Raw genomic sequence first — 12,189 nt, forward strand, 5'->3', positions numbered from 1 at the left:
AGAGCAGGGAGTCTCCAAAATCTTTACATACAGAGCATAGGTTCAGATATTATGAAAAACAAGAGATTTTAAAAGAGATAGTTATGACTCCTTAAATAATTTTACAACATGGAAATGTTGGAGGGGTTGTCTTGTGCTCTGGGCAGCACATGGACTTCTAATTCCCAGCAAAAATGTCAGTGAAGATGGGAAAGTTACTTGGCATGGATGGATGGCATATAGACAGCCCCACACCTGCCCCTACACAAACCATGAGCCAGCTCCTCCCTTCCCCTGGCCTTCATTCTTCCAACAACCTGATTAAATCAGACCAGAAATAAAAGGATGGGGTGGAGGGAACATCTCCAGATCTTTATTGATTCAGTTCAGCATGACTCTCAAATTCTTTGTGTATTTATTTTATTTATTTGAAAGGCAGAGAAGGGGAAAGAAGAAAGAGAGAGAGAAGGAGAGAGAAGGAAAGAGAGAAAGAGGAGAGAGAAGGAGAGAGAGAGAGAGAAAGAGAGAGAGAGGGAGAGAGAGAGATCTCCTGACCCCTGGGAAACTTCCCAAGTGACTGCAGTGACTAGGCTTGGGCCAGATGGAAGCTGGGAGCCGGGAACTCAAGACAGGTGTCCCACATGAGCAACAGAGACCCAAGACTTGAGCCATCAGTTGCTGTCTCCCTGAGCTTGCATTAGTTGGAAGCTGGAATTGGAAGTGGAGCCAGGACTCAAACCCGGGCACTCTGATATATAATACTGGTATCCCAAGCAGTGTCTTAACTGTTGTGCCAAAGACTTGCCCTTAAAATTCTTACTATTTGTGCCAAAGACTTGCCTTAAAATTCTTACTATGGATAATGACAATGAGTTTGGATTTTGAATTACAGCAGGACTTTAATAATGGGCTCTCCACCTCAAGTGAGACAGCTAGGCTTGAAGTCCTCCGCTCACAAGATTGTTGGGCATGAAGTTAATTAACCTTCAGGGCAAGTCAGTTGCCCTCCCTGCACCTCCATCTCCTCCTGGGTGAAGTGGGGAGAATGAGCTGAAATCATCAGTTACTAATACATGAATTGGTTTAGAACTTCAAAGACCTCATGGCACATAGAGAATAACACAATCTACATAAGAATCTGGCCTCTGTATTTCCAGTTTGCGATGAGCCCAGGGAGGTGCAGTTCTCAAGTGTCTACATGAAGCCACTGGCATAGAAGACCCAGCAGAGGCGGGAGGCAGTGCCAGCAGTGACAGCTGGAGCACAGGATGGGGGGAGGGGGAGGCGCTGTAACAGTGTATTGGTCTTGACCTCTGAACTGAAGAGATCGGAGGGCACCAGGACATATTTTACCAGGCTAGTTAGCCCAAAACAGAAACTTCACCCAAGTATGTTGCAAACTCCCTGTTATAGACTGGATCTTTTTCCCTCCAGGATCTGAAGCAGCTTAGCAGCCTTGTGAATGTCTCCATAATGCTATCAGTAATTAATGTGTGACCCCAGATAACCATGAAATCTCTCTGGGGCTCTCCTTTTGTCTCATTTGTAAAAGCTGGTGGCTAAACGGGATTGCCCGTCCTCCTTCACATTCTGCAGTTCCCCAGTCTGGGGTTTGCAGAGACAGGTGTGGCACCTCCTTCTGGTTTACCTCCTGCCCATGTTTCCCAACAGTCTGTTCCCATCGAGGTCAGCACTCAGCTCTACAATAGAGGAAATCTGTGTCCAAGGTGCACACACACATCCACACACATGAACATGCACACACGCATACATGAACATACATGCACACACATACATACAATGCTCTCTAACATCTATCCTTGTCTCTATGTCTCTTCTTTCCTATCTCAGTAACTAGTCTTTCTGTGCTCTCTGTATCTCTCTTCTTTCTCTACGTCTATCTGTCAACATTGCCTTTGATTGCTCTCTTCTCTCTCTCTGTCTCCATGATTAGTTCCAAACCATAAGTTAAACTCAAAACTTAGTAAGCCAACAGGCAGCAATTAGGGAGAAGAAGAGAGGAGGAAAATAAAAGGCATTTTTGCAAAAAATGGGATCATAGCCTGGTATTCCTCCAGGCACTATGTGTTTCCTTTGAAAGCTTTGTTTCCACTCAACAGCAGTGAGAAGCAGAAAGCCTGGTTTAGCACCTACGGCCACTCAATTTCCTAGCATACAACCTGCTGACGATACCTCCCATCTTTTGCTGGTTCTTTCTTCTCTGTCACCAGAGCAGAGAGTCATGGAGCTGGGTTTGTAGGGGGAAGTTAGGGGCCCTGCTGAGGCTCCTTCAGCTCTGTCAACATAAGTGGTATGCTTTGAATCCGCCTTCTACATTGCCCCAGCTCTGCCTACAAAGACATGGCATATGTGGGAGGAATGAAGACTGAGCCTTTCAGGCATCAATTTCTTCTTTGTAACAGAAAGAATAACAATGCTGCACTGCACCGGGAGAACTGTTGAAACTTCTCCATGCTTTCTGAGCGAGAGGCACAGAGAGAGGATTTCAGAGATGTGTGAGACCCGTCTTGCACAAAGAAAGTGGGTGGAAGGCAGGGAGAGAGGAAGAGGTTAAAATAGCCCATAAGCGAAGTTTCAAATGCAACCAAAATATTTTTCTAGCTCCTTCACTTTACCAGGAAAAACTCAGGTCCTATAATATGTGCAATCTGCTTGCTTAATTCACCATTTGTTCGCCATGGGAGGAAGTGAAAAGCTTGAGGTCTGTGATCACAAACACCACCATCAGCTTGATTTACTCAGGCACAGCAGAAGAATAAACTCTTTGGCATTATTTAGCCTCTTGGTTCTTCCCCAGAACTGTTGTTTGGACTAAAATTTGCTGAGCACACTGCCTATTCACAGATGATACAAAACATAATTGAAAGAGTTGTAAATCTTCCAGCATCCTTTTTTTTCCCCAGGCAGAAAGACAGTAACTGGGAGGTTCCTTCAGCTGTTCTGTTGGAGGAGGGTGCCTTTCTTAAAGTGAGGACATAGGAGAGAAAGTGGAACAAGTAAAGGATGGAATGAGGGACCAAGCTCTCACCTTGAACTTCACTACTGGGTCACTTGTACTCCTTGGGGGATTACAACTGCATAGTGTTTGGTAGTTGGAAGAAAACATAATATCAACTCCTCCAGTCAAAAATGGTTCCCTAAAATCCAACAAGATCAAGGATGTCTGGGGCTAGCACTGTGGTATAGTGGCAACTTGTGCCACTGGTATTCCTAAGGGTGCTGGTTTGAGATCTGGCTGCTCCACTTCTGATCCAGTTCCCTGCTAATTTGCCTGGGAAAGCAGCGGAAGATGGCCCAGGTGCTTGGACCCCTGCACCCACGTGGGAAACCAGAAAAAACTCCTGGCTCCTGGCTTTGGATCAGCTCAACTCCAGCCACTGCAGCCATTTGGGGAGTAAAGCAGCAGATGGAAGATATCTCTCTCTGCCTTTCAAATAAATAAATATCTTTACAAAAAAGATCAAGGATATTTGTGGGGATAATTAGCAGGTTATTTGGAAGTAGGGTTATCCTGGAAAAATCATGATATGTAAGCTTACAATTTTATAGCATTGCAAACTATGATATTTGATTAGTAATAACAAGTAAAGAATGAGAATGCTTTCACAACAGCACTTGGTTCCATCTTTAGACTACTGAGTAATCAACCTGCTCTGCCTATGGGAATAGTGTGCAAAGGTGACCACTAAAGAAAATGAAGAGGGCAGCAATTGAAGATTAAAAGATCTTGGAGGGCAAGGGGAGGAACTGCCCACACACACATGGGCACCTCCAGAACAAGAACATGACATCTCAGCAATTGTCTCGTGCTGAAACCTAGACAGAAGGCAGCAGCCATGACCTTGCCAACATTCGTCAATGTAGTTCATAAGCACTGAAGAATATTTTTTTTTTACCTCCATGATACCATCATGGAGGTACAGGAATGGACTTCACTAGTCTGAAGCAGTGATGTCAAAATAAATAACACCATCAGCTGCCTTCATTTCCCTCCCACTGCCAGCACCCAGGATCACTTCACGTTGTCTTTCCCATAGGGTGACTCTCCATCCTGATTTGACTGGGACAGGGGTTTCCTGGGATGGGGAACTTGATGTTTTGAGAGCTGGGTCAGGATCAGGCATTAATCCCAGTGGTTAAGACACCAGCATCCCATATTGGAGTACCTGCATTTGATTCTTGGTTCTGGCTCCTAACTCCAGTTTCCTGCTGATGCAGACTGGGAAACAGAAGTGATGGCTGACGTAATTGGATTCCTGCCTACGTCATGTAGAGTTAATTGCATTCTTGTTTCATGCTCTGGCCTCAGGATGGCCTTGGCAGTTGTGGGTGTTTGGAGAGTGAACTAGAGGATGGGAGCTCTGTGTCTGTGTCCTGCTCCCTCTCTCTGTGCATGTGTGTGTATGTGTGTGCCTCTTCATTCCTTTCCAAATAAATAGATAAGTTAATAAAACCAAATCAAATCTGGGAGAGTCCCATGCAAACTGGGAAGATGGTCACCTTATCTTCTGCCTATACTCTCCCTTAACCTTGGGTAGTTCTAACTAGCACCAAATCAGTGGCACTAACTGACTTGTATAAAACTTAGCTGTGCAGGTAGAGATGAAAAACATCCAATCAACTGCACAATAGAGAACATCAAGAGTAAAGAATGAAGTTGATTATAAATGCCACACACTGTAAGTCATTTACAGTATCGTTTAACCGGAGGAAACCCCAATGGAAACTAAATCCTACATGGATGCACTCTGTGCATATCTCCATTTTTATATCTTAGGTTTTTTTTTTTTTTAATCTGGTCTCTTCCAGAAGTACAAATTAGGCAAAGGAAATATTTCTTAGTTCAAGACTCAGCGCTGGGCTGTGATTTCTTTCTCAATCACATGGAGCTTCAGTGAGCATCACCCTTTTGAACAACAGCTGCATCAGAATCACCCGGGAGCACCTTGCAAACGACAATTCTCAGGCCCCACTGTAGACCAACTGACTCAGAGATGCTGGGGTCAGGGCTCCGCAATCTGTGGTTATACAAATGCTTCAGGTGATTCTGGTGCAAAGCAGAACTTTGAGAACCACTGACTGAGCACACCTACATCCTCTCTTCCTGTTTGTTCTTGATACTCAGCAGATTGGTAAGAGGACCCCGAGAGCACAGGTGTTGAGTCTAGCCTTTACAATATTAGTCTACATCATAGTCAATGATAGATCTTGGACACCATCACTAACAGTAAATGTTTCACAAGGGAACAGACCCAGGACACCTTAGCATCAGTGCATGAAACTCAAGCAATGCTGTTCTCTCTGCTCTCCACTCAGCTTCCCTATGTCTACCCACAAATTAATCTTCTGAATCATGAATTGCTGTGGAACTAACTTTCACAGAACTGGCTCTCAGAACTCAATGGCAACTGTGATTCTGTAATCAACTGGGCTTTCTGCTTACATTAGAATCACTTGAAGATTTCTTATTACATTAAAATATGGGAAAACATAGTACATTCCATGAAGAAGGTAAACACCAAATAAATGAGCTTATATCAAAACATGAAATCATCATTACCCAAACCCTATTTTCTTAATGTCATTAAAAATATATTTATTTCCTAAGAATGCCCTACAAGAACTGTTCTTTTGGGATCAGATCCTGCCTGGATCTCCTGGCTTTTGATTGAGAAAAACTGACTCAGGGCACTTCCTAATCTCAAGTCCTTATTATTGTTGTGCCAATAAAAGCAATGGGCTTCTCAATATGATGATGTTACAGAACGGGTGTTTGAGTCTTCCCAGAACTCTAATCTGATGGAGTCTGAGGTGGGGCCTTTTGGAGGTAACTAGGTTTAGACGAGGATGCCGAGCTGGAGTCCCTGTGATGGAATTAATGCTCTTAGCAGAAGAGGAAATGAGTCTAGAATTCTCTCTCTTCATCACACAAAGATACAGTTAGTAGGTGACTGTCTTTAAGGTAGGAAAGGGATCTTCAGGAGGGCTGCTGCCTTGACCTTGAATTTCCAATCTTCAGAACCATGAGAAATCAATGTCTGCTGTTTGAGCCATCCAGCTTGCAGTGTTTTGTTACAGCAGCATGATCTGATGCATACCTACAGTGAAGATTCCAACTTCACAGCGTCTCTATCCCCTCGTTATGTCAGTAAAAAGATGACAATTATAAACGTTAGAGCTTAGAAGTTCCATGGATTATTGTGAATAATAACAACACCTCAGAGTCCTCACTTAAAGCCAAAAGGCTGGGATTCTGTGAGTTTGATGACTTGCTCAAGGACACCACTGGCAGGGGTAGCACTGGGGTGGGACCACGTCTCCTGAAGCATAGGTCACAGTTCTGTCCACTGCAATGCAGCCGTTTCATTTGCACAGGTGTCTTCCTAGCCACATTTGGACTCCTACAGAGTTGGGTTCAAGATCATTTACATGTTCCATATTGCTTTAATTGACTGGTCATACAAGGTGACACAGACATTCATGGTCCCTGGCAGCCCCTCGGTTGTCATGACACATCCAGCAAGAGTAACCTTCTGCCTGCTTTCTTCTTTGTCTGGGACTCTGTTGGCTGCAAAAGCACAGTGCAGAGTGATCCCTGGGGCTGACGACAGTTAGGCAGGAGAGTCCTATACCCTCCTGGGCTCTCAACAAGCTGACGGAGAGATAATTTACCACCGACTGCTCTCCTTCTGTCTCAGCCTTGAAAGGGAGGGAGACCTCTGAGCAGCAAGTACCAGTGATGAAAATCATTCCTGTGTGTGCCAGTGACCCCAACAAGGATGGCAGAGCTGTGTTTCCTCCTTCCTCAAGGCCTCCCAGCCAGAGTGCTTTCCAACCGGCCTGGGTTGGAAAGACTCCTGGGTGTTCTTTCTCTCTGATGCCTCAATAGGGCACCCTTTGCTCAAGGCCAAGTCATTCTGACCCAGATTCCACAAGACTCATGAACACCAGCCAATTTTGAAAGCTGGACTGAATTGAGAAGTGCTCTTCCTGCCTGCATCCTGATCCTGGTGTTTCCTTCTGGAATACCGAGGTTGGCTGCTATCCACTATCTGCACACAAGTATTTCTCCTTCTGTTTATTCTCTCCATTCCTGCATCACACCCTTATATTACTTTAGAACTCATGTTGGTCTCTCATATAAGAATGTGAGCTTCTTTTACAGGCACAGGCAACAGCTGATTCATTGTAGCTCTTTCTCACCTTTGCACATAAATTCTTAGTATATAGGGCTAGCGTTTGGCATGGCAGTTAAGACGTTGATTGAGATGCATGGAGTCCCTGAGTTCAAGGATCAGCTCCACTCCTAACTCCATCGTCCTGCTCATGTGTACCCTGGGTGGGAGCAGGGATGGCTCAACTGATTAGGTCCCTGTCATCCACATGAGAGATCTGGATTGAGTTCCTCGGTCTCAGGCATTTGAGGAGTGAGCCAGTGAGTGGGAGATCTCTGTTTCCCTCTCTGTGCCTCTCAAATAAAATACATTTTTAAAAAAAGGCAAATGTTGGGGCCAGTTGCTATGGTGCAGCAGGTTAAGATGCCTTATACAGCACTGGTATCTCATTCGGGTACTGATTTGAGTTTTGGCTGCTCCACATCCAATCCAGCTCCTTGCTGATGGAATGAAAAACAGTGGAAGATGGCCCAAGTGTCTGTGCCCCTGCCACCCTCATGGGAGACCCAGAAGAGGCTCCTGCCTTCATCCTGCCCCTGTCTTGGCTATTGTGGTCATTTGAGGAGTGAACCAGAGATGGAAGTTCTCTCTTTGTCTCTGTCTCTCTCTCAGTCTCTCCTCTCTCTGTAACTCTACTTTCAAATAAATGAATAAGTCTTTTTTTAAAAAAAGCAAATTCTTGGTATAGGACCTATACATACTAATCATATACAATGTAAACACACTTTACATTGAGACACATAGTACTTTATACTTACTAATATATTTGCATATACCAAAACTACTTCACATACATTTACACAATATATTTGTATGTTTGCACATATATGTATTCATGTATTTATTTCAAATGTTAATTTTTTAAAAAAATTAACTGATTAAAATGAACCATTGTGATGTAGGGTCAGACTTTGGTTTTTTGTCAAAAAGCATCTTGATTTCTAGACTTCCAGAAACCATGAATTTAGATCACCCAGTTATTATCTGTATAATTAATTGCATTCTACAGAGAAGGACTGACAATGAAAGCGTTCATAGGCTGCATTTTCACAATTGACCTAAGTTCAACAGGAAGACTACTGTCTCTTCTTTACGCACGGAACAGAGCCCTGTCCTGTTCTGTGAACTCCTCTGAGGGTGGGAGAACAGGACAGTGGTGCAAGGCAGTGGCAAAGCACATTGTGCTCAATTTCTGTTTCTTCTTTTCAACTCAGTGTATTTTCCAACACAAGGCTAAAATACTAGTTTCACCTTGAAATCTATGCACAGGACGTTGTAGTCCAAGGAAGACTGTGGCATTTGCATACACATCATTATGGCTGTTGTGTTTGTGTTGAACAGCACTTGAGTATGGTCTAAGTGAGATCCAGATTGGCAACCACAATGTACTTCTCTTTCTTCTTCTGAACATAGTGTTAAGTAGCTATTGCAGACCCTCTTCTTGGGACCTTTCTCCCCAGAAATTACAGCCACAACAGCTGTCCATCAGGCAGGTCCCTGAAGTTCAAAGTCCTTGAACAGACAAGATATATTCACTGACTATTTTTAAATGCTTCTACAACCAAAAAGAAATTCATTACTAATATTTTGAGGTAATAGTGTTCCGTCATCAGTCTATCAAAAGTGGGTGTGTTAAGAGTATTATTGTTAATAACAGGAGTCACTGTGCACCAACTTCCTATGCAGGACTCTGTCCTCAAAGAGTTGGATTATGAGAGTTAATAGTAAAACTTGTTCTCAAAGATTTACTTGGTTTTAGTGTATTAAGTTGAGGATATTCTTATGTCTCATAAGTTACAGTTATGTCTTCAAAGTTAATTGAGTTCTCAAAATAAGAGTGCTTAAAAATAAAAAATATTAAACCTCAGAAAGGTTTACTTTATTGAAATAAAAAGTATTTTTCCTTATTGTAAATATAATACTTCTGTTGTTCTATTGCACAGTAGGATAACAATAGTTAACAATGACATGTTGTTTATTTCTAAATAGCTAGAAGAAAGACTTTTGAATGTTCACACTACAAAGAAATCTTGAATATATGAAGTGATAGATGCCAATTATCCTAATGTGATCATTAAAATGTATGCATGTATCAAAATATTACATTGTACCCCATAATATGTACAATTATTGTATGTCAATAAAAATAATCTAATAAAAATAAAAGTAGTAAATGATTTCATTAAGAAAAGTAGATGTGTGCATTTTGGGAAGAAAGGCTGGTTTGCTACACTGGCATTCTATGTGACACTGACAGTGAAAGCTACAAATCCACTTTATAAAAGTGCTATCTCCCTCACCCAGCAACATCAGTAGAGTTCGTGTAATGATCTCACAATTGTTAATCAATCCTCAGATCACAACCTCAGAAGAGTGATATATTCAAGATACCATTCTTAACCCATAGTTAAGAATTTTCATAGAAAACTCAGTGGTACCTAAGTGATGTTGGTGCCCACTAGCTCTAAGAACCCTCTGAAAAATAACTCCAGTAACTCCAGGGTCTTCTCTGGAGAATTTCCTGTGCATGTGGAATTTTCATCAGGTGTCCTCATATATATACACATATATTTTTGACAGGCGGAGTGGACAGTGAGAGACAGAGACAGAGAGAAAGGTCTTCCTTTACCGTTGGTTCACCCTCCAATGGTGCCATGGCTGGTGCGCTGTGGCCGGCGCACCGCGCTGATCCAAAGCCAGGAGCCAGGTGCTTCTCCTGGTCTCCCATGCGGGTGCAGTGCCCAAGGACTTGGTCCATCCACCACTGTACTCCCGGGCCACAGCAGAGAGCTGGACTGGAGGAGGGGTAACCGGGACAGAATCCGGCGCCCCGACCGGGACTAGAACCCAGGGTGCCGGCACCGCAGGCAGAGGATTAGCCTATTGAGCTGCAGTGCCGGCCCAGGGGTCCTCATATATTAAGACTGATGTTAGTGACGGTGCACAATGTGGTTCTGGGAAAAGTATAAAGAAATGGTTGGCGAGGTGCCAGCCATACCCAAGGAGAGATCCCAATCAGCATTCATGGGACAAGCTGGATACTAGGGTGATGGCTTCATTCACAGCCTTGCTTCCCTTAGACCTGGCCTTTGTACTCATGGCTCTTGAGCTGTGTTTGGTGCTGCTGTTAAAAACCATAAAAACGCTGGTTTGCTATCTTCCCTCATTGCTTCTGGATTCTGCCTGCATCAAACTCATCACACTTTCAAATGTGGGTATCACAGGCCACAGTGTCACTGCTGCAATACTGAATTCAGGAATTATACTTGAAATATGCATGCCATAGCAAAGACTACCGTTACATATTGGATGGAAAAGCTGTAAGTTGCTATCTATATCCATATATCTTTATATAAACTACAGGAACTAATCCTGCTTCAAGTGCTGAAAAATATATCCTAAGATTTTTGGTGACACAACAAAAAAAGAAAAAAAATGCAAAGAAATGATAAATGTATGAGGTGGTAGGAATGCTAATTACTTTGATTTGATCATTACACAACGTATTCATGTATCAAAACATCACACTATAAACCATAAATGTATATAATTATTGTGTCAGTTAAAATGTTGTTAAATCCACCAAATTCATACTGTTGGTTCATTCAGAAAGATCATTTTTATCACCAGTTGAGAACTATCCCTGTCTAGAAGGATGATGATTTTTTAAATGAGCATGCAGCTATATTAATCTAATTTTAAATGTAAATTTTAGATTTTTTTAGGATAGCAGTTACTTTATTTTTAAAAACAATTATTTATTTATTTTAAAAGCAGAGAGACAGACACAGACAGAGTTCCCATTTACTGATTCACTCCCCAAATGCCCTAACAGCTAGGACTGGGCCACAGAAGCCAGGAACAAGAACTCAACCCAGGTCTCCCATGTGGGTGGTAAGGAACCAACTAACTGTGCCATCATCTGCTGCCTCCCAGGGCATGCCTTAGCAGGAAGCTGGAATTGCGATCAGAGTTGGGACTTGAACCTAGGTAATTCAATATGGGAAAAGGGCATTCTAAGTGGCATCTTAACTGCTATGTCAAACATAGCAGCTGATCTAATTTTTATCTAAGAAGTGAATTCCCATCTAATTGTGGTCCATAGGCTGGAAATAACTAATAAGCAAAGTGAATGTAACCAATAGGGTGAATAAATTGAGCATTTGATCAACAACATGCAGAGAGCTACTTACTGAGAATAGGAAATTATTTTCTAGATTCTGTGTTTGAGTCATACTTTTCTTGGTTGTTTGGATCTGTTTAAAGCAAAACATCACTCAAACAGAATAATCCTACCTTTGGAAGAGAATGGAGTGGCCGAGGCCTCAGTTTCCACGGGCTGGATGGGGTTTTGAGTCTCCCCCACCCCACAAGGCTCTTTCCTGTGTTCACACTTCTCTGGAAACAAGGTCTTTGGTCATTGGTGTAGATGACAATTCTCAGATGTGCCGAGTTTATGTCCCAAGTAAATGCTAGCATTTTTACTCATAGATTAGCCAAGAGTGTGTAACTGCTTTCCCCCTAGGGCTTCTGAGACCTGGTCTTGGTGAATAGTCTCTGTCTTTCTGGCTTAAAATAAAAATAAATAAGCAAAGCAGTAGGAGGAATTTAGGATCTGAATAGCCATCAGATCTGGTGATCTCTGAAATAAAAGCCCAGCAGGAAATGGGATTTTCTGTCATCACAGGAATCCTTTTTATTTGGTTGATAATAAAAGAAGAATTGCATTGGATTGAGCCGTTACTCTTCAGATAATTCAAGAAAGGATGCATTTTGGAGTTAAACCTAAGAAGATAGTGATTTAATGAGTTGATGATATTAAACAGTTAGATTGCTCTGGCAATTCAAGAAGATAGGGCTATAGTCCAATTCAGATTAGCTGAACGTTTCCACTAGTAGCCTTTCTTAAAACTGTCTTTGGGGCTGGCACTGTGGTGTAGAGGGTAAAAGCTACCATCTGCAGTACCGGCATTCCATATAGGTGCCAGTTCAAGTCCCAGCTGCTCCACTTCTG

At 42.6% G+C, this 12,189-nt stretch overlaps 1 protein-coding gene across 8 annotated transcripts in view; it reads right to left on the reverse strand.

The window, feature by feature from the left end:
• Positions 1-12,189, reverse strand: part of PHACTR1 (phosphatase and actin regulator 1) — a 581,745-nt gene that overhangs the window by 438,336 nt on the left and 131,220 nt on the right. The window lies entirely within an intron of this gene.

The sequence above is a fragment of the Oryctolagus cuniculus genome, chromosome 5 (genome assembly GCF_051225735.1).
Source record: "Oryctolagus cuniculus isolate XC-2025 breed Fujian yellow rabbit chromosome 5, ASM5122573v1, whole genome shotgun sequence".
NCBI classification, from domain to species: Eukaryota; Metazoa; Chordata; class Mammalia; order Lagomorpha; family Leporidae; genus Oryctolagus; species Oryctolagus cuniculus.